Source organism: Schistocerca serialis, chromosome 3, assembly GCF_023864345.2.
Source record: "Schistocerca serialis cubense isolate TAMUIC-IGC-003099 chromosome 3, iqSchSeri2.2, whole genome shotgun sequence".
NCBI classification, from domain to species: domain Eukaryota; kingdom Metazoa; phylum Arthropoda; class Insecta; order Orthoptera; family Acrididae; genus Schistocerca; species Schistocerca serialis.
In genome coordinates this window covers 686,086,346-686,110,944 of record NC_064640.1, presented here as the reverse complement: position 1 = coordinate 686,110,944, position 24,599 = coordinate 686,086,346, and positions in this window count along the sequence as shown.

Sequence of the window (24,599 nt, the reverse complement as noted above, 5' to 3'; positions counted from 1 at the left end):
ATCCAAGTAACGATAGTGAAACTTATGTACTTCATATCTTGACGTTCTTTACCAGAACCAAAAAGGGGTCATATCTGTGGAAATTACACCTTTTCGACTTTTTGCAACAGATCGTAGAGTTAAGTCAGCATAACAGGCAGCAAGTAGATAACCTTGTTTTACTTTCTTGCCTTGCTTCTAAATCACGCGATTTTATAATATTCCTTACTTCCTTATTCGCTACCTTCACGATGAATCGTCTGTCCCTTCTTACGATCTGAAAACATTGTGGAGGCAGAAGATATAATCCCAGCGGCTAATGGGTCACCAGTTACTGAACTGTGCATTGTTCTTGACAAAATAAGAAACAAAACAAAAGAACTGTGCAGACATTTGTAACTGAAAACTATTATGTGCAAACGAAAATAGACGGAGCGCTTAAACGGCGAAAAACGAAACTCTACTCAGTGATAATAAAATTCAGTATACCATAAGGCTGTATTTTTCGGACGGGCAATACTTCCACTGCCCGTATGCGCCATGCCGAAGTGAGCATATTGCATAGTAGGCTGCTGCGGCAGCAGTATTGGGCATTGTTGCTAGCGTGTCATGCATTCAATTACTCAAGTCCGCGACGGCGTCCAGCTGAATTTCTGTTGGGCGGTGAGAACCCCTACAGTTGTGGTTGGCTGTGCGTCCAGGTAGAACGCAACGGAGAGCCCGGGACCATATCGGAGTGTGCGAGGCCTCGCAGATGGCGCAGGAACTGAGGTGGCCTCAACTCGCCACATTTCTCTTGGCGCAGCAAGTGTTGTACTTGTTGTTCTTGCGACGATGAAACTCAACTGCTCCATTAGTCACTTATATGAAGACTGCGTCGGCGGAACGATGATTAAATTGCGTACTTCGGCCCCGTAGTCTTGATCTAGCTGGCTCCCGGATTAGGTCGTGACGCCAAAAGGATGGCAGCGTCACCAACACCCGTCCTGTGCTTGCTATCACTCCCGTAACAGTGGGAAGTGTCGGTGTGGCCGTGCCTTACGCACTGAAGTGAGTCCGTGCCTGCGGAGGTTGCCTGCAGCTCGCTCTCCAGCCTCTGGTTGTATGATAGCAGCTTATCTATTATCTTTTGTGTGTTGTCTTTCGCAGTTCCTCCAAAATTTTCAATCTTGCTTTAGCGCCTAGGTCTAGATGGTTTGTCAAAAACCAGTCACATTTTCAAATAACTTGTGGGAATTCAGCCAGGTAACACTTTCAGCGACCGCCGATATTTCGGCGGGAGAACATCCCGCCATTTTCAAGGCAAACTGCAACGGACAGGCGACGTACATGCAAATTTAAAACCTCGGTTCTCGGACTGAAGCAGGAAAGATAACACACACACTGAACCCTAGTGCCACCAAAGGTGACCAAAGTCAGAGCTATCGATAGTGAGACTACGAATTCGCAGGTGAGGTAGCACTGACTCTGTCTCTCTGTTTTTAGTAAAGGGAGAGAGCCGGATTCCAAAAAGAGTTTAAACAAAACCCTCCATCCCTGTTAACGAGGTTGCTCGCTAATTTAATCTCAACTGCCTCCTTAATAACACTGCCCCAATAGCTGGACGTGCATGCCAATATCTCGGTGTTCAAAAATGTTCAATCTTATGGGACTTAACTGCAAGGTACGAAGTATCCCTTCACGCTGAGCCGGATGGTGACAACTATCACCCTGTAAGTACAAGTCAGTGTGAGTACGTTTCCTGTAGACTGCATGTCCCAATGATCCATCATCCTTCCTCCTAACCAACACGTCAAGAAAGGGAAGGCAACCATCCTCTTCTACCTCCATCGTGAAACGAATGCTCGGGTGGATCGAGTTGACGTGTTGGTTAGTAGGAAGGATGATGGATCATTGGGACATGCAGTCTACAAGAAACGTACTCACACCGACTTGTACTTACAGGCTAATAGTTTTCACCAACCGGTTCAGCGTGAAGGGGTACTTCGTACCTTGGTAAACAGGGCACATGGCGTTTCTGACGCTGAGACTTTGCCAGCTGAGCTGTCCCATCTTGAAGCTACATTTCGTCAAAATGGTTATAGTGATAGACAGATTGAACGTGCGTTGCGCTATCGACCAACTGTACATCGGGTGATTGATGATAATTCTAAGTCGACATCTAAATCTACTGCCTTTTTTGCTTACGTAGGAAACACTTCCAACAAGATCGGTGGTATTTTACAGAAATACGATGTGAAATGTGTTTTCCGATCTCCATCTAAAATTAGAGCGCTTTTGAGTTCTGTTAAGGATGATCTTAGTCTGCGTAAGGCGGGTGTATATCGTATTCCTTGTAGCTGCGGCATGGCATATATTGGTCAAACTATCAGGACCGTGGAGGACCGATGTACTGAGCATAAATGACACACACGATTACAGCAGCCAAGTAGATGTGCTACTGCCGAACATTGCTTAGATACTGGTCACCCCATGCTATATAATAACACTGAGATAGCCGCGCGGGATTAGCTGAGCGGTTTAGGGCGCTGGAGTCATGGACCGTGCGGCTGGTCCCGACGGAGGTTCGAGTCCTCCCTCGGGCATGGGTGTGTGTGTTTGTCATTAGGATAATTTAGGTTAAGTAGTGTGTAAGCTTAGGGACTGATGATCTTAGCAGTTAAGTCCCATAAGATTTCACACACATCTGAACATTTTTGAACACCGAGATATTGGCATGCACGTCCAGCTATTTAGGCAGTGTTATTAAGGAGGCAGTTGAGATTAAATTAGCGAGCAACCTCGTTAACAGGGATGGAGGTTTTTGTTTAAACTCTTTTTGGAATCCGGCTCTCTCCCTTGTCAAAAAACAGAGGGACAGAGTCAAATGGCTCTGAGCACTATGGGACTTAACATCTGAGGTCATCAGTCCCCTAGAACTTAGATCTACTTAAACCTAGCTAAAATAAGGACATCAGACACATCCATGTCCGAGGCAGGATTTGAACTTGCGGCCGTAGCGGTCGCGCGGTTCCAAACTGAAGCGCCTAGAACCGCTCGGCCACTCCGGCCGGCCGGACAGAGTCAATGCTACCTCACCTGCGAATTCGTTGTCTCACTATCGATAGCTCTGACTTTGGTCATCTTTGGTGGCACTAGTGTCCAGTGTGTGTGTGTTATCTTTCATGCTTCAGCCCGAGACCCGAGGTTTTAAATTTGCATGTACGTCGCCTGTCCGTTGCAGTTTGCCTTGAAAATGGCGGGGTGTTCTCCCGCCGAAACAGCGGCGGTCGCGGAAAGTGTTACCTGGCTGAATTCCCGGAAGTTATTTGAAAGTTGTATACTCCAGGAGAAACACAGGTCTCAAACCAGTCATAGTTCGCACGCGAGGACGTATGAGTTACATCACTCGCTGTTGTGCGTCACTCACACCCATGAAAGTTCGTCACAAAGTATTTGGACCAGTGATGAGAAGGTTGCGTGTTCAAATCAATTCGGAGCCACCAGTGAAGCGAGAACCTACAGGTATCGCTGCTTACATGTCAGTCGTGCAGTGAGCCGACTTTACTGTCTCACCCATTGACTACGTTCAGGATGTAGGTTATAGTGACGGGAACTGATAAAGCATACATTTGCCGTAAATGCATTTATTCAGCACAGATGAGTAAATGAACAAGTGACAAAAGTGAAATCCGATTTCTACGTCTGTTAACCGGCGATCGCGATAATGATGTTTTACGTAACAGTTCCACTCGAACACCAATCGCGGAGGGTTACACTCCTCGGTGATGAGCGCGTCGACCGATCGCGTGACCGCCGGAGAATAAGAGACGCGTGTCCGGAACGAAGCGAACTTTCCTCGTGGACGCGGGGCGCCGTGTTATTTCGCGGACGCGGCGAAGTGAAAGAGGAATCGAACGGAGGGCGCCAAAAAAATTCCGTACGCATCGGCGGGGAGCTCGCGTTAAGCACGATCCACGTAGTTCCCGGATTGCAATAATAGACTCTGGAAAAATGCGTCTGTACTGTAGGTGGCTCAATTCGCACTGTCGTTGCTTTTTGCTGACCCGCTCCCGTGCGCGCCACACGTTGCCAGAATTTTGGGTATCGGTAGGTATGCGTGCTGACGGATACCTGCCGCTACTAACTTGGGCCGACAGTGAGAAGCTCTGGTCCGTTCACATTTTTGCACGCACGCATGCAAAAATACTCACTGTATAGGATTTCCTCTACCCAATGTTCACTTAGCTAAATAATTCACCTTATTCAGTCTTATCCAGTAAATATTAAAGGCTCCACCTTTTCATGATCCTGGAACGTAAAGTGGACTGAGTACGAATAACATCTCACAAAATGCTAACACAAGTTAGAACACAACACAGGAACTGGAAAAGTAAATGTTTCCTTACTCGTAACTTTTCTCTCGTGATGCTTTCTCCTTATATCAGTCTTTCCCATTGCGAAGTCATTACTGAAGCCCGCGTTTGGGCTGTGTCTTGTGGATCTGCTCAGTTAGGAAGACCCCCACAGTTTATGATCTACAGTAAACTGGACAGGCCTTACAACTACGCCTAAGCTACTGTATTAGCGAAATGTTATTATTTCTATACCACACTGCAGGTTTAATAAGATTTTAATCTTTTCACTGTCTTCTGGTTGATTAAAATATTTTTTACTGGGTGGTTATAATTAAAATGCAGCTGCTCAGAAAGGTCCAGTGTGGCCTGTAATTATCGTATGCCAGCGAAACGTAGAAGACATTCCAATGCGTTAATGCGGAACTGATTTACGCTGGAAATAATTACTACCAGTCTTGACCACCAGGTGAAAATTTGGCGACGTGAATGCAAGAAAGATGTGTAGAAATGTTTCCATGTGTAATGGATTAGGAACGGGACGGGGGCAGAAAGGGACAAATAAATGAGAAAGGCATAATGTTGATTTATTATTAACCAACACTTAGACTATTTGTTCAATACGAGCACCAGATACATTGACGAATTGCAGCATCCGTAAAACGACATGATCAACAGTTGCTAGCAGCAGTTCCGGTGGAATCTGAGCAACGTGTGCCTGTATACCACCCTTCAGATCAAGTAGAAATCGAATGTGTCTCTGGAAACTGTGTTCTTTTAGATATCCCCAGAGCCAAAAGTCGCATGGATTCAGATCAAGTGATCTTGCAAGCCATGCGCTTGGAAACCCCTGAACATAACTGGCTCGTAGAAGGTTGCATTAAGCAGATATTCCACTGGTCGGGAGACCTGAGGTGTTGCCCCATCTTATCTGAAGACAGTGGTTTTCCCTCAGTTGCGCTCTTTCAAGGGAGAAATCTCATGTTGTACAGGGAGGTCTCGGTATCTTACAGACGTCACGGTACACCTGACAGGCCCTCTAGGTGTATTCTCTTCAATGAAGAATGGACTGAGAAAAGAGGTGCTTGTGAAAGCAACCCACACAGTTACAGCCGGCGAGTGCAATGGCTATTCGTGCACAAATTGTTTAACAGTTCCCCAAATGCTGCATTTCTGTGTATTCACTTTACCGTGTTGTGTAAAATGTGCCTCATCACTTGTAACGTGTTACTATCTTTACGATGTTTCTCATCGAGCCATTTACGTTATCTCGCATTTCTAGCTGCTTCTCTCACACAAATAATGATAAAAATTCAGAAATTCAGGGTCGCCACCAGCCCAAGCCCTTCCTAACCATTTAGAAAAAACGGAGCTGGAAAATTATTAGTTTATTACTTTAATAATTTAATTACAAGTATGCAGTTTTCTTTAAGTAGCCAGATAAATAGCACTCCACGTCGTGTATGAAGCAACTTGATTAATTCAGGATTGAAAATCAGAGTAAGTGGGTAAGATCAACATCACAGGATTTATCTTTCACGTAGGTTGTTTATTGTATCTAAGTATTTAGTTGCACATTCTGGCTATACATAACTGGTGCCCGACTAGAAATATTTAAGCAAGAATTACCTGAGAATGTAACAGAATACTGTTTAACTACAGCGAGAAGACACACAGAAAACGGGGGTGGGAGACAATGATACTATCATCTCCTTCGCATTCATAATTCATACCATAAAAATATCTCAGTGGGATTCGCATTACGATTCTACGCATGCGCTATTCTGGACAGAGGTTTAACCAAAGCACGAGGTTGTGCATTAATTATTCAACATACTAACTGCGTCTGCTGCTTGCAAACGGCCGAACTAGAGCACAACATTCGAATCAAACTGTTGTGCTGCTTTGTAGAAAGCGCACGATAGAGCAGATATTCTTGCAGAAATTATAGCTTATTAAACAAGTAAACTGTTAAAATAAAGCCTATTGCGGTGCCGTGGTGGACCAGAAGGGTCATTAACTACCAAACACGTGGCACAAAATAGCCACACAAAGACAAAAGCAACTTCCACAAAAGATAAGATTAAAGATCATTGAAAATCATACTCGCTTCGACACAGTATTACACTCACGTACGGCTGAAGTGATCCTAACCAGCTTTCCTTAATCAGATTTACCGTTAGAAATTCTACTTCATCGTTGTTCAATATGAACAAGGCAACTTCCACACTTTTAACTCAATCGCCTATTTAAAGCGATATAATTATGGCACATTCGGAAAAATAACTCGCTTCACACGCTTCAGTTAAGCTGAAGTTCTTAAGTATTTCAACAGTTAAACATACCGAACTCCTAACTGAACCTGCTTCCTATCACCTGAAACCCCCCTTAAGAGCTATGATCCGTGCTCACCAAGCGTTCACCGAAGAGTGCCCCTTTCTCTTTCGAAATTACCTAGCTCCCCGCGCAGCGGAAGCTACCAGAGGGGTAGCCGTCCGTCACCAACCTCACACACAAAAACAGCCTTCGACACAGTCTTTGACGAAGATGGATAAACCTCTCTGTTCAGGTTGGTCATCCTGTGCTCTCCTTCGAACGAAAATCAACATCGTCTGCTCCCAATAGACGATGACCAACTCAGCGTTTCCCACAAAACAAAATCGAAATCCCCACATTAAAACACACATATAATATTCAACAGGCCTTATTTGAGTGCTCAGTCTTTCTGGAAGAGTTCATGAATTGAGCTAAAATCAGGTAGTAAAGTTGTACCGAATTCGACAAGCGTCTTATGAAACGACTTCACAGAGACGTTTCACACTCCATAAAATATTTCTAATTTCATTATAACCTTCTTTAAACTATTTAATGACATCGGGCCTCTGCTCGGACCTTTCAGTCGGCGATACTCTGCCAATGCAGCACTGTAATTGCTGCCGTTCACATAAAACAGTTTCACTAAAAGCGCACGGTCTCTCTTCTCCATATTCATACTGTTTCTCTTCTCCACTGCCATACTGTTCACTCACGTTATGGTTTGTCAAATGTCAGCGTGAATGTCATACCGTCATGCAAACAATGTACAACGAACGCCATATTAGTATCTGGTGGCCGAAATTTGAACAAATTTTTTCTAGCTTAAATCGATTCCGCATTAACGCATTAGAATATCTAACATGTTTCGCTGCTGTATGATAATTGCAACCTACACTGCACCTCCTTCAGTAGCTGCACTTTAATTATAACTACCAGGTTGTACAAAGCCTTTACACTCTGCTCGACGGAATTAACCGTAAACAACAAGCGAAGCTCTCTTAACATTGTGTTAGAAAAAATGTATCACTTTAATCAATTAGCAAACTGCACCGAGTAGGCTCTATCCGGAAATCAAAATTAGAACCTCAGGATAAACTTGCATTTAAACTTACCCTGGAAACGCAGGGTCGCCACTTCATTCACTGTGTCGGAATAATATCCATGTATTTATGTCTAAGACCTATTCTTGGCTGCTTACAGTACTTCTTTGTACTCAGCACATAACATAATATCAAGACAGCGGCCATCAGTTAGTTTATGCACTGGTTTCATGTTAAACCCAGCATCTGCCGACACTTTATGAAGTGAACAGAAACAAAATGCTTAAGACCTGTGTATGTGTCTGAGGAATATATGCTCTGCTCATAGAATCGATAATATCGTTTTCCAGCAAAAGGTTAAATTTAACTTACGCTAATGCGTACCAGTAACTGTGCACAAGTACTCATCTGAACTGCTTATACACACTGAGGTGACAGAAGCCATGTGATACCTCCTAATATCGTGCTGGACCTCTTTCTGCCTAGCGTGGTGCAGCAACTCCACGTGGTATGGAATCAGCAAGTCGTTGGAAGTCCCATGCAGAAATACTGAGCTATGCTGATGCTATAGCCCTCCATAATTGCGAAATTGTTGCCAGTACAGGATTTTCTGCACGAACTGACCTCTCGATTACGTCCCATAAATGTTGGATGGGATTCATTTCGGGCGATCTGGGTGGCCAGATCATTCGCTTGAATTGTCCAGAATGTTCTTCAAACCAGTCGCGAACAGTTGTGCCCCAGTGACATGGCGCATCGTTGTTTGGGAACATTAAGTCGTTGAATGGCTGCAACTTGTCTCCAAGTAGCCGAACATAAACATTTCCAGTCAGTGATCGGTTCAGCTAAACCAGAGGGCCCAGTCCATGTCATGTACACACAGCCCACACCTTTATGGAGCCACCACCAGCTTGCAATGTGTCTTGTTGACAGCTAGGGTCCATGGCTTCGTGGGGTTTGCGCCACACTCGAACCCTACCATCAGCTCTTACTAAATGAAATCGGGACTCACCTGACCAGGCCACGGTTTTTCAGTCGTATATAGTCCAACCGATATGAGCACGGGCCCAAGAGAGGCACTGCAGGCAATGTACTGCTAGCGAAGCACTGGAGTCGGTCGTCTGCTGCGTACGGTAGTCGTACGTCCTACATTAATTTCTGTGGTTATTTCACGCAGTGTTGCTTGTCTGTAGCACTGACAACCCTGCGAAAACGGCGCTGCTCTCGGTCGTCTAATGAAAGCCGTCGGCCACTGTGTTGTATTTGATGAGAGGTCATGCCTGAAAATTGGTACTCTTTGCACACTCTTGAGGCTGCGGATCTCGGACTATTGAATTCCGTAACGATTTCCGAAAATAAATGTCGCGTGCGTCTAGCTCCAATACCATTTCGAGTTCATAGTGTGTTAATTCCCGTCGTGCGGCCATAATCACGTCGGAAATCTTTTCACATCAAGCATCTGAGTACAAACGACAGCTCCGCCAATGTACTGGCGTTTTATACGTTGTGTACACGATACTACCGACATCTGTATATGTTCATATCGCTATCCTATGACTTGTCACCTCAATTTATAATCTGACTACCGTCTTTAAATCGAGAATAAGAGTTTATTAACTTCGTTTCTCCTTAGTTCGTCAATTAATATCGTTCACTTAAAGCATAGTGTATATATGTCTATGGAGTGAAAGTAGCCTAATGCCATGTCCTCAGCATTAAACGGGGTTAGTCACGTGATTGTGGGACGACGCTGCTTGTCTACACTTTGCGGTAATAGTGAAACTCCAAATATTCCACGAATTCGCCTTGTACGTTTGAGTTTTAGTAACAAAAATTCAAATGGCTCTGAGCACTATGGGACTTAACATCTGAGGTCATCAGTCCCCTAGACTTAGAACTACTTAAACCGAACTAACCTAAGGACATCATACACATTCATGCCCAAGACAGGATTCGAACCTGCGACAGTAGCAGCAGTGCGGATTATGACTGAAGTGCCCAGAACCGCTCGGCCACAACTGCCGACTTTTAGTAACAACTGTGGTGAGGTATTGTCGTGGCTACGGATGTAAAGAGAAATACGTGAAGGGAGGACCAGTTCCATTTCGTAGGTATGTACAACACATGTGTAACTCTAAATGCCATATCGATACAAGGCATTTTATACGTCGAAAAATATCGAGACACGGTGCTATAAAGTCTTGTATTGTAGAGATAATTTCTGTTATTTTATGGCCGTGTGTTTACAGGGTAGGTACTAGATAAACTTGCAAGTATGTCTGAGTAAACTGCCAGTCAGTGTACACGTATCGGTGCTGTTATTACACGTAGATAAAATTCGTACATGACAGTCTGATTAATTTCCACCAATTTACGCAGTGTCTCAAAGTCTTGTGTGTATGCATTTCTGCATGAAAGGGTTCCCTATATAGTGTCATTGTAACGTAATTAATTAGAACAGAGATCCAACAAAATGAATAAGTGCAAGAGAAAACGTAAGATAATGTCGTTGGCTGTCACTTCTTAACTCGTTGCCGAAAAAACTGAAATAAAATGGAATCTCAAATATGATATTGTGGCGAAAAAGCACAGTACCATCGCACCTCATATCTTCAAATCACCTTCAGTTTCTGAGGTCAAATTGTGAAGATGTCTGTAAAACGGGTGTACAAAGCGTCACATTACTTAAAATTTGACTTCTAAAAATCAAGTTACTTGAGCTGCTGGAGATGTTGCGAAGAGAAGTCTCGTTCTGCGCATCCGAATCCTCACTGTACGACTTATACCAAAGAGCTAGTTTAACGCCGAGCAACGATGTGATCTTAGTGGGCACCGTATTAATTCTGTTTTCTTCTGTATATAAGTTTATTTCTTTCCTAATATTTACCAAAACATTTACCACTGAGTCTTTATATTAACTGTACCACCTATGCTAATAAGATATTAGCTTCTTGTTCCCTTTTCATCCACAAAATACTCTCGAAAAAATATCGTCGAACTAGTGGTATTAATAATAAATTGAATCTCCGAGCTTTTCGGTCTAATACTGTAATGGCTCCATGTGAGCCGCTACATGGTTCTATGAATGTTAAAAGCAGTGTAGCCAACCATTGGGTACAGCTTCGAATACGGCTACGTTGAGTCAGAGAGGCATTAGTGGCCACTGGTGAGCACCCATTGTGAGGCTGGTACAGGTAGAAACCATTTGCACTCTCTGAGCCCTTCCATCTGTGGAACCCGGATGGGAGAGACTATTAGGTTACTCTTCCCTAGGACGCTGGTGAGCACAGATGCTTTGAGTAGCATCTCTGTTTGCTTAGTTGAAATGTGTGAGGGCTTTGTTTGAGTTTCTGGTAGTCAATCTGATGCGTGGCATTGATAATCATGCCATACCAACTATTTCAGTCAGGAAAAGGTATTAATTTCAGCAGTATTGAGTTTATTCGATGAGATCTTTTGTGCAACTGTAACTTGGCGTGGACGATAGTAGTGAGACAATCTTCGCATCACCCCATTGTCCATTGTTGCCAAATTTATTCAAAATGACAGATCCAAGATGACAGCAATAGATATGGCCAAATCGCAATGACATCATGCTGGGAAGTTCAAATTTTGGTGGGAAGATAGGTCAATTGGGCTACCTTCACTAACCTAACCCCCTCCCCTCCCACCTCGACTTCCCCAGAAAACGGCGGGTAGTTCAAATTCCAGCAGGACATTGCTACACACCACGACTACCTCCACTAACCTAAGAAAATGGCGGGAAAATAAGTCACTTGGGCTACCTCCACTAACCTAAGTCATCCGTCTGACACCTCTTCCTAGGCATTGGCGGAAAAAGGACTCAGCCTGTGCTGGATAGGGTGAATGAAAGTCTTTATTTTGCATGCACTGTTTATTTCCAAAATTTGGGGGAGTAGCTCAATCCAGTGTCTTCACCACGGAGTCCGGAGTGCCTTTCACCTGCTGGACTTACAAACCACAATCGATGTTCCCTCAACTAAATAAAGGTACGAAATGTGCAGAAGCAGTTACAGGACAATTTACATGGGAGGGAACAATGGTCAAGTGCAAACACACGTCCATATTGTATCTTTTCAAAATTCCATGGAATCACGAAAGCTGTCCAACACCTACTAAGTATTAGTTCGCTATTCGGCCGTCAAGAGGACGATACAGTTAAGACAGCTACATTCCTACACCTCAACAGGCGTCTCCATTAAGACAGCCTCTACCGTTAGACAGAAACGTGAATCATTCCCGTCACAGACCACCAGCGCTATGCAGCACGCACACCCAATCAGAGAATCATTCTAGGAAAACTGGCCACATATATATTTTATCACTGTACATACAATTAAATATTATGATCATGGTCTGAGTTGAACGACATTAGACAATGAGATAAGTATCGGAAATACACCCTGCTGATGGGTGTAGCTCTGGAAATAGAAATATCTGTACCATTCTTAAGACTTGACATACTCTTCCCTTTGCTATCACAGTATTCCACGTCAAATCCATACCTTCCTTACCACTGGACATAATCCTTTCCTTTGCACATGTCGGAACACGAACATGTACTTTATAAGCCTGATGCTCAAGGCGAACCTATCGTGCATCCCCTGTCAATAACTGATTGCTGGCGATACGAAATAATATTGACTGAAAATCAACGTTGGGTGAACATGTCTCGTAAGTTTTCTTGTGAGTGGTACCACTGTGTCTTAGAAAGAGAGACGTAATCGTCTTACAGACCTCCAGATGTTAAAAAACACGACCATATTACTATCACAAGCGGTCGTGGTTGTACAGGTGAACACAACTATCCATGTTAAAAGCTATACCGGCTTTATAAATCGAGGTATGGCATTACCCCTGAATGAAGTGATTTTTACAAACAAATAGCGCGCCACTGAATATAGACGGTGGTCGTAGGAGCGTATATTATCAGACCAGCAGTGGGGTTACACATAGCCCAAGATTCAATCTCATGATAAAATCCATGAATTTTGAAAGTGATACGGCTAGGTATGAAACTGGTATTGGCAACTCCCTGATGTCCCCGCTATATATTTATCCAGTATTTGCAATGTACTCTGTCTCGATACCATGTCAGAGGTTACGCAATATAACCACTGGAATAAGGCGATAGTTGATTGAGAAGGATCACAAACAGTAGATGGTGTGCCGATTGAGGTCGTAAGAAATGTACACCGGCTTCTCAGATCGCTATTGTTACGCTATCTGCTAGAAATGATGTATATGATTTGGAATCAAGCCTTTCCATTCAACCACATACCTGCATTGGATCCCATCTTAATGATTACAGCCTCTAGTGAAGCATATTTCTGGCACTCTCATATCTCGAAACGAGTCACCTTTCTCGAACCTGTCTGCTACAGTAAAATTCCAACATGGTTTTAGGTAGTCCCTATGCATCTTGCAACTTCTCCTCAAACTCAGCGCTACCATTCCTGCAGCTTTGCACATGTGATTGTTCCAATGGAAGTCGGAATTGAGTTGATGTCGGAGAAAGCTATATCTACCACCTTCTGCAACCCACATAGAAACAGGCTAAGCTGAGTTACTACAGTACGGGAACTGGGGGAAGGACATGGATTTTGCTACTGCATTGTGGTGCTTCTCCAGACTACAAACAGATACAACAGATACGCGTCCCTCAGGGCCCATTCATGTCTATCATCCCAACATTCTATCATTGTCATTCTGCACCATCCACCAAAGAAAAATTAAGAACTATAAAACCTCCACTAACTTCATCCTATAGAGATCTCAGTAAGATTTTCACCGCATCTCTGTCCTCCCATAAATCGAAAATAAATACCATCTGCATGCCGGCATCAAGTTACGATGATGACTGTATCCCACAGACTATACTGTAAGTCGCAAGAGATGCTCCCTGTGACCCGGTGCCATTGTTTGAAACATTGTTTTTTTCTGCTGTAACACACTTTGTACACTGCCATACATTTTGTTTTTCCGCCACGACTTTGAGGTCTGCGTCAGATTCTAAACAAGCATTAACACGTTCTGATCCATTGCTTCTCACAGAAAACTAGACGTGGAATGGTATAAGTCATGTTGCTACTGCTGCTACCAACATAACACACCACACACACTGAATGATTTTAAATACAAGACAGTTATAACATAAGTAAATTGGAAGAGTTAGGCGGCGTTGTGGAGAGTTTCCGAACTGCTGTCCGAAGGTGATTGACGATCTCTACATTGAAACTCATCTGTCACAATGACGGAATAGCTGATGGCTCTGCGTTCCGTTTTGGTTGATTCCTCATATTGCAGTCATGTACGCAATCACTGTTTCGGTGCTAGCCATCCACAGAAGGTGTCGCCCCTCCACCAAAACTCTGTTGTCAACTCAAACAAGCAATGTTAGTCAGTCATTATGTGGTAACCAACAGCGTACCAGTGGACGGATGGGATGAAAAAGAAACTGTCGATTTACTGAAATAATAAGCATCACATTTGATAGTGTGAACAACTTTAGAAATTTCGACACTGACCAATGATGCGACAACATGTTCCCCAATTTCAGTATCATAGATAAACTGTCCCTCTCTACTTTATGAGTATCATTGCGAATGTAGATAGATGACTATGCATTACGTCCATTCATTGTTGATTCTCGAACATATACATCATCAAAGTATACCAGACAGTGCTCTACATATTTCTAGCAGCTCAAGAATAGTGCTTAATTTATGATCTATCTCTATGCGGATGGGAGTCACAGAGCATTCTCGCCGTCTTAGGATAAAATTAGAGACTGAGAGACCCCCTCGGACTGCAGCACCATTACCGATTTAATCTGCAGCTGACCAAAAATAGGCCACTTCATTCCACGTCTTGTGAATGAATGGAGCTTGCCGAGTCCTCACCCATTCATGAGCACAAGATTTCTCCAAATGCGCCCATGTCGAGGAAGTTGGCAATCCTTATTGATGTATAGTAACAGATTTGAAAGTATTGTAATGTAATAGCAGACGGTGAAGAAGAACAAGAAACGTGTGGTTCTTACACATGATGGAACACCAGATGGATGGAGTTTGAAGCATTTTATGTGAATCAACTACGCTATCAATTTTAAAGTATTGCTCTAGTGTCTGAGATCAGTACCAGGAGGGTGTTGGTAAGAGAGAACATAAACACACGCACTCCTAAGGCTGCACGGTTTTGCACTTAAAATGGGCTGTAATGTTAGATCGCTTCAGTTTACGACCTATCAGTCATGTGGAATGCAACGCTGTTAACATTCCAATGTAACAAATACATTTCCAGTGCATGACATACATCCTTCTTGCAGATTTCCTTGTGATAAACTATGGTAACAAACTGTAAAACGAAAAAAACTGCTTCCTTAAAACTGCGGCTCTGTGTGATACATGCACAATATAGCTTTAAAGAGATGCATAGCGTCCATTGTCCACATCCGATCACGGTTCAGAAATTATACTATACCCACATCAATCTTATATAAAATGATCGTTAGTAGCAGAGAATACCTCTTACAAGGAAACAGATAAACGCCTAGCAGCAGCATCCGACATGTGAAATTATAAGTCATGCTGCCACTAACTCTGTAATCAGCACATATGTCGAGCATATTTATACATGGGGATTGCAGTGTCTCACAAACACCTATCGCTAACTTAGTTATGAAACTGAAGTATCGATTTTACACCCAAGATGCGACAGGGGGATGAAGTACATCGCATAAATCTTCGTTCGTTTAGAGGAATGTGTCACATTTCATAGCACATGAGATGGAAGTCCTCTGATGACCGAGAGGTTTGCTGTTGATGATCACAAATAGACACTGAACTAAGACCCACACAGAACACACGATTGTATACGATTCGAACGCAGGCTATGTCACACAACTGATGCATCCTGACAGAACATCAGGAAAGAAATGGTCAAATGACCTGCAGCAACTTCTCCCCGTCTCTCTCTAGAATAATTCATCAGTCCTCCATTAAATCGTACCTCGTTATAACTCCATCTCAACCACCAACTCCATCCACTCTATGTCATACTTTAACGCAGATGCAAGTAAGTTTAGAGACAGATGGTTCTCTGTCTTCCTGAAAAGCGTCAAATACAGTCATCAACTCGCGTGTATTACTGTTACTTCAATAGACATACAGTAGAATGCTCCCTCGACGGAAAAAATTACTGTTTCCGTGGTTCCCTTTGCTTCCATGTCGACGTTTTCTCGGATTTCTCTTGCTGTCGCATAATTGTTCCCATGTGCAAGAACTGTTCTGCGCCAGCCAGAAGACACGAAAGTACTTCCTTAATTTCCCCGCATTTCTGTGTATTTTCCCTCAATTTATACATATTTTTTTCAACTCTATCGATTTTATATCAGTTCTACCCATGCGATCATGACATAACCTCTCATTCTGCGTTTTAAAATTGCTTGTAAATGTAGTATAGCTGCCAACACCTAGCGCACGGATCGAGAGGCATAGTATTGCGCTGTACTCTATTGTATCCAGTTGCCTCCACCCCACATATTCGACATTTGCAGAGCGTGTGCTCTGTTTTCTGTATGTCTGTGCATGTGAATGTGTCACGGATCTGTACAGTGTATGATTTCGACAGTTGATGACTAGCTAGCGTGTTTGCAGAGCCTTTTACTTGCATTATTTCGACAATTTACGAGTTGTTTGCGCCTCTGCACATCAGTGTACTGCATTATTTTGGTAATTTACGAGTAGTTTGCAGTTCTGTATGCTGTTCAATGCATTATTTCGACAGTTTACAATTAGCAAGCGTGTTTTCAGAGCATTATACCTGCATTATTTTGACAATTCACGAATTGTTTGTGTGTCTGTACATCAGTGTACTGCATTATTTCGGTGACTTAAGAGTAGTTCGCAGGTCTGTAGGCTGTGAATTGCGAATCGAATCACGTCAGAGTGTGTGTTTTGTATCAGTGTAATAAATAGACTACATGAAATCCATTCATAAATAAATTGTTCCAAAATAAATAAAGTACACTCCTTCCTCTCTCCAGCAGCTCAGCTCAGGCTGACTAATTTTTCCCCCAGACCGCCATGGGATGAAAGTGCACTCTGGTGGCAGTAGTGTGTACTAGGTCAATTGAACTCCAAACCTCATGGTGGACACACTGGATGGAGCTACTGGCTCAAATTGCTTAAATAAAGCCTCAAAGACTTACGTCCATCCTATCCACCAGCCCAGCACAGGCTGAGTGCTTTCCCCACCATTTTTCTCCTCAGACCGCCATCTTGGATTATATCACGAAAAGGATGACAGCGCCCTCTGGTGACAGTACTGTGTACTAGGCCAGTTGGACTCCAGACCCCATGGTGAACACACTAGATGGAGCTACTGTTGAAATGCAAAATAAAGGCTTATGTCCACCCTATCCAGCACAGGCTGAGTCTTTTTTCCGCTAATTCCGAGGAAGAGGTGGCGGATGGATGACTTAGGACAGTGTAGGTAGCCCAAGTGACCTATTTTCACCCCATTTTCGTAGGTTAGTGCAGGTGGTCGTGGTGTGTTGCATTGTCCTGCTGGAATTTGAACGTCGGGCCATTTTCTGGGGGAGGGACGGGGAGGGGGAAGGGGGTGGTAAGGTTATTGGAAGTAGCCCAATTGACCGATTTTCCCGCCAAAATTTGAACTTCTCACCATAACATCATTGCGATGTTGCCGTATCTAGCGCCGCCATCTTGGATTCGCCATCTTCAATAAATTTGGCAACAGTGGGGAGTGGAGTGACGCGAAGGTCTACTGACGAGTGGTGCTACCACTTGATGTACGGTTTTTGTTAGTTCAGCGTTTCATGTATGAATGTGTCAGAGGCTGTTGGAATGCTTATGTTAAATTCTATTTCATTTACCATCCAATTTGTGTTTCATTCCCACGAACTTAGTAGCCCATACTGTGGTGCACCACGTGCGTTTCTTTGTAAACCATGAGGCTCCAGTTCGACGTAAACACCTCTCGTGTTCGAATTGAAGCCTCAGTTTCATGATGGAGTATATGTGTTCTTGTTTGGTAAACTTATTTAGAAAATTGCTGAGTTGTACGGAATTTTAGAAGTGGACTTTGTTCAATGAAATGGACCGTTAAAGGCAGTCGCGCTATGACCCAGTGAGCTTACATGTGGAATGGGGAAGCTTTATTTCTAAATTCTACTTTTCGTTGTGTGAGTGACCAATGTGAACATCTTGTGTGTGATCTTGATAAATCGTATCCAGTAATTTAGCAGTCTTGCTCCACATGTGTCGGTCCAGATGCTGCTCTGTATAATGTACCAAGTGTTGATATTCACGCGATAGCATCCCAAGTAACTGTATTTTAGCTTCTGTTAATGAGCAAATAAATGTGAAGTATTGTTAATTTCTTTGTTGCTACATTTCAGAGCGCCATTCCGCTCCATAGTCAGGATCCTTAAAATCAGTCAGTTTGCACGTGCTGCTAGCAATGTTTCAATGAAATTTATCCTGATTATTGTATATCCAATATATGGTTTAGTATTTTATTGACCCATCAAATGATCTGTGAGGTGGCGCCTTTTTATCAGTTTAAGTAATTAATAGTTAAATAAATTTTGCCCACTAATCGGAAATTTTGTGTTTGGTACTTGTTGCAGACAAGCAAACGTAGCCTCTACTTGCAGAGTCATTCTTCGCATTTAGGAAATCAGAAAAGAGACATTCTGCGTAGCTGATCTTACCAGTACCTTGCAGTAATAAAAGACGACAAGTATCATTCAATACTAGTAACGGTAAGCTACCAATGTCTTTGAATACCTGTCCAACAAATATAACTCTCAGATAAAGATCTTCTGGCATGCCCGCCTTCTTGCAGCGGTGTACCGTAGGTCTCTAGAAGAGCGAAAGGATTGGAAAAGGGCACAGGTCTTCCCCGTTTTCAAGAAGGGACGTCGAACAGATGTGCAGAGCAATAGACCTATATCTCTAACGTCGATCAGTTGTAGAATTTTGAAACACGTATTATGTTCGAGTATAATGACTTTTCTGGAGACTAGAAATCTACTCTGTAGGAATCAGCATGGGTTTCGAAAAAGACGATCGTGTGAAACCCAGCTCGCGCTATTCGTCCACGGGTTCCCAGGTATTCCCAGGTAGATGCCGTGTTTCTTGACTTCCGCAAGGAGTTCGATACAGTTCCCCCACAGTCGTTTAATGAACAAAGAAAGAGTATATCGACAACAGACCAATTGTGTGATTGGATTGAAGAGTTCCTAGATAACAGAACGCAGCATGTCATTCTAAATGGAGAGAAGTCTTCCGAAGTAAGAGTGATTTCGGATGTGCCGCAGGGGAGTGTCGTAGGACCGTTGCTATTCACAATATACATAAATGACCTTGTGGATAACATCGGAAGTTCACTGAGGCTTTTTGCGGATGATGCTGTAGTATATCGAGAGGTTATAACAACGGAAAATTGTAGTGAAATGCAGGAGGATCTGCAACGAATAGACGCATGGTGCAGGGAATGGCAATTGAATCTCACTGTAGACAAGTGTAATGTGCTGCGAATACATAGAAAGAAAGATCCTTTATCATTTAGCTACAATATAGCAGGTCAGCAACTGGAAGCAGTTAATTCCATAAATTATCTGGGAGTAGGCATTACGAGTGATTTAAAACGGAATGATCATATAAAGTTGATCGTCGGTAAAGCAGATGCCAGACTGAGATTCATTGGAAGAATCCTAAGGAAATGCAATCCGAAAACAAAGGAAGTAGGTTACAGTACAGTACCAGATAGGGTTTGATAGAAGAGACAGAGAAGATCCAACTGAGAGCAGAGCGCTTCGTTACAGGATCATTTAGTCATCGCGAAAGCGTTACGAAGATGATAGATAAACTCCAGCGGAAGACTCTGCAGGAGAGAGGCGCAGTAGCTCGGTACGGGCTTTTGTTGAAGTTTCGAGAACATACCTTCACCGAAGAGTCAAGCAGTATATTACTCCCTCCTACGTATATCTCGCGAAGAGACCATGAGGACAAAATCAGAGAGATTAGAGCCCACACAGAGGCATACCGACAATCTTTCTTTCCACGAACAATACGAGACTGGAATAAAAGGGAGAACCGATAGAGGTACTCAAAGTACCCTCCGCCACAAACCGTCAGGTGGCTTGCGGAGTATGGATGTAGTGTAGATCTAGATGTAGATGTAGATGTAGACTGAAAATTTCTGAAATGACTAGCAAGGAACAGAAACCCCATAAAATCGGCGAAGAGCTTAATTTGCCAGCATGGAAAGAAACTGTTGCTACTATATCGTAACAGGAAGCAGTTGAACAGATTTCAATAGTATCTTTGTCAAATGACACAGTTCATGGGCGCTTCATGGACACGTCAGCCGATATTGAAAGTAATGTTATAGAAAACTTAACAAACACCCAGTTTGTTCCACAGTTAGATGAAAGCACTGACATCTCTGGAAAACTCAATTACTGTCTTTTGTGAGAATTCAGCAATACCTGTGTTGTCGAGAATTGGAAACAACAACCACAGGAGTTGATATATTTGCTGCTATTGAGAGTTTAATTCAGGATAACCGATTGAAATGGACGGAATGTATTGCAATAGCTATATGCTGATGGTGCTGCTTCGATGACAGGAAATATAAATGCGTCTCTAACTTTTGTGCGGAATAAAAACCCACCAGTAATAACTACTCGTTGCTTTATGCATAGAGATGCTTTAATGATGATGACTACGGACGGAAATCGTTTGGATAACGCCATCAAAACGGTTGATTCAGTTATCAACTATGAAAGGCTCGTCATGTGAGATCGAGTGTTTGAGAAACTCTGTAAAGAAATGGACGCAGATCATGTAGTGTCGTTATTCCACAGTAACATCCGCCTGTCTTTGAAAAGAAAAAAAACTTACTACAGTTCTAGAGCTTAAGACGAACTACTTGCATTTTTTGAAACAGATGATAATAAAAAGTTTGATTACTGTGGATGTCTTAAAAACCTCGTTTGGTGTGCTGAGCCAGCCTACCTTTCCCATATTTTGAACGAAAGTAAGGCTTTGAATGCAAGGATGGCATAAAACGATCATATCGGCAATTGATAAAATCAGTGCATTTTCGAAAAAACTCACGCTTTGGATCTCGGCCATAGGAGAGAACAATCTACCTGCTGTTCCAGCTATGGCTACAGCATCAACGTAGTTGAGTACAGAAGATAAAATCAGGTAAAGGAACATGTAAAAGGGCACTTATCTGAGTTGCATGAAGGGACATCCAAATACTTTCTCTCGATCTCTATTACTGGCTGGGAGTGACTGATTGCACCTGAGGAGGTAAACGTATTCAAAGCTGATTAAACAGCTCCGAAAAAGAGCAACTTACCGAAATACTGTCGAATGCAGTCCTGAGATCGACATTTGAGGAAAATACTCCCAATGTTTTTTGGATATCAATCAAAACTGAATATCGGGATATCGCGAATAGAGTAATATCTCATTTACCGCGCTTCTCAACGTCCTACTTGTGCGAGTCTGGATTCTCTACGTTGAAGAACATAAAATGTAACTACAGGTCATGTCTCCTTGATGTGGACGGCGATATGAGTGTGCGCCTGTCAAGAGTTCGTCTACGCATAGATCCACATTGCAAAAATCGCCAAGCACATCTCACTAGTTTTAAGTTTTGTATATTTTTATATTTATGATGCTAATGTTTATTTTTTAAGTCCCTCATTAAGAGTAATAATTTTATTTTTTGTTTATACAGGGTGTTACAAAAAGGTACGGTCAAACTTTCAGGAAACATTCCTCACACACAAATAAAGAAAAAATGTTATGTGAACATGTGTCCGGAAACGCTTAATTTCCATGTTAGAGCTCATTTTAGTTTTGTCAGTATGTACTGTACTTTCTCGATTCACTGCCATGATTTCATACGGGATACTCTACCTGTACTACTAGAACATGTGCCTTTACAAGTACAGCATGTGGTTGATGCACGATGGAGCTCCTGCACGTTTCAGTCGAAGTGTTCGTAGGCTTCTCAACAACAGATTCGGTGACCGATGGATTGGTAGAGGCGGACCAATTCCATGGCCTCCACGCTCTCCTGACCTCAACCCTCTTGACTTTCATTTATGAGGGCATTTGAAAGCTCTTGTCTACGCAACCCCGGTACCAAATGTAGAGACTCTTCGTGCTCGTATTGTGGACGGCTGTGATACAATACCCCATTCTCCAGGGCTGCGTCAGCGCATCAGGGATTCCATGCGACGGAGGGTGGATGCATGTATCCTCGCTAACGGAGGACATTTTGAACATTTTCTGTAACAAAGTGAAGTCACGCTGGTACGTTCTGTTGCTGTGTGTTTCCATTCCATGATTAATGTGATTTGAAGAGAAGTAATAAAATGAGCTCTAACATGGAAAGTAAGCGTTTCCGGACACATGTCCACTTAACATATTTTCTTTCTTTGTGTGTGAGGAATGTTTCCTGAAAGTTTGGCCGTACCTTTTTGGAACACCCTGTATATTTTTCTTCAAGAGTCTTACGCAATTAGTTTGTGAGATTTGTATCCCATATTCGTCACACAATAACAAAATACGTACTCTATCAACTTTATGTCTTTGATATTTTCTTGTGTTCCTGTTTTAGTTTAACACGTTTCTTATTGCATGTCTAATGGTTATGTTCATATGCTGTTCAAGGGTCTTACGTAATCAGTTTATAAAATTTGTATATCATAGCGGTACCACAATATAAAATGTGTTGCACTTACTTCGTGTGTTTGCTTTTATGTATCTAGGAAAAAGTCGCAAGTAGGGATGTCACAAAAGTTTGAAATGTTCTTTGTTGTGCCCCAGTGGGAAAACGGGTTTGTCATGGGAGGGAACGGAACGTTCAGCAGCGGGGGTGATAACGTTTGGAAGGTACTCCATGTGTTCATCACTGCTGTGTAACTGCTGTTTGTCAGAGGTCGCCAATTAGTGGAAATGGTTCAAATGGCTCTGAGCACTATGGGACTTAACATCTGAGGTCATCGGTCCCCTAGAACTTAGAACTACTTAAACCTAACTAACCTAAGGACATCAAACACATCCATGCCCGAGGCTGGATTCGAACCTGCCTTTGCCATCCTTTGCCTTTAGGCTGCTTGTCAAGTGATTGATTACAACAACAAATTCTCTTGATTTTGTCATTGAGTGAAAAAAAAGGTGGAATATCTTTATTTGGAGTCTCTCGTTGCAGTGGCTTCGAGAGTTTCCCACTTGCCATTCCAGTGTTCCCAGTTCATCGCCCGCATGTTAGGATCTGCGGCTGGCGGAGAAGTAAGCCAGTGGGGACATGGAGACAACTTTAGAAGACACGAGGTAAGCGAATGTCCCCTTGTGTCTACCCAGGGAAGAAGGAAACTTGATAGACCTTGCCATTGTAAATTGATTAACGTAGCCCTCCACATGTAATAATACTGAAACAACAACTTGCGATGTTAGGGTGTCCGACATAGTAATGTGTCACGGCAGGAACATCCCATATTTCACCCGAATTAGTTAATTCGTTAGTCAGCGCTATAAACGAGAACCGTACACGATGTGGTGCAGCTTTAAAAGGCAGCTAGAATATTTTTTCAGTTTGAAGCAGCTTTCCCAACCAGTCTACACTGTGCAGGCCTCTTCATCACTTAAACACTGTTGCATCCTATATCCACTTGACTCTGCATACAGTATTCAAGCCTTGGTCTCCCTCTGAAATTTTTACCCCCACACTCCTTCCATTATCAAATTTCTGATTCGTTGATGCCTCAGGACGTGCCCTACGAACCGATTCCTTCTTTTCGTCAAGTTGTGCCACAAATTTATTTCTCTGCAATGCGATTCAGTAACTTCTCGTAAGTTATTCGTGCTACCCACCAAATTTAAAAAGCTTGTGTCTGATCTGCTTATCGGCCACGTTTCACTTCCGTTCAAGCCTGCACTCCAGATAAATACCTATAGAAAAGACTTCCTAAGTCTTTAGTTTATATTTGATGTTAAAAAAATTATCTTTTTCGGAAAGGCTTATCTTGCTGTTGCCAATTTACATTTCATATCTTCTCTGTGTCGGCTACCTTCATTTATTTTACTACTCGAATAGAAAAATTCATCTACTACTTTCAGTGCCTCATTTACTGATATATTTCTCTCACAAGGGAACCTCCCCATCGCACCCCCCTCAGATTTAGTTACAAGTTGGCACAGTGGATAGGCCTTGAAAAAACTGAACACAGATCAATCGAGAAAACAGGAAGAAGTTATGTGGAACTATGAAAAAATAAGCAAAACATACAAACTGAGTAGTCCATGTGCAAGATAGACAACATCATGGCTAGCTTGAACATAGGAGTGTCGTGGTCCCGTGGTTAGCGTGAGCAGCTGCGGAACGAGAGGTCCTTGGTTCAAGTCTCCCCTCGAGTGAGAGGTTTAATTTTTTATTTTCAGACAATTATCAAAGTTCAGGCACTCACACATAATCAAATTCGCTCTCCAATATTCCAGGACATGTTCAGATTTCCTTGGACATATGCATGATTTGATGGTCTACACACGGAAAAATTTGAAAACGTTAAAAACATATGTTCTGACAGAGCACAGGGAAAACTGTGCGACTGTGAAACTGTTACATTCAATTGTTGGAGTTTATGTGACAAACTCTCATGTTTTCATCACTTTTTTGGGAGTGGTTATCACATCCACAAGAAAACCTAAATCGGGCAAGGTAGAAGAATCTTTTTACCCATTCGCCAAGTGTACAAGTTAGGTGGGTCGACAACATATTGCTGTCATGTGACGCACATGCCGTCACCATTGTCGTACAGAATATATCAGACGTGATTTCCTGTGGAGGAATCTGT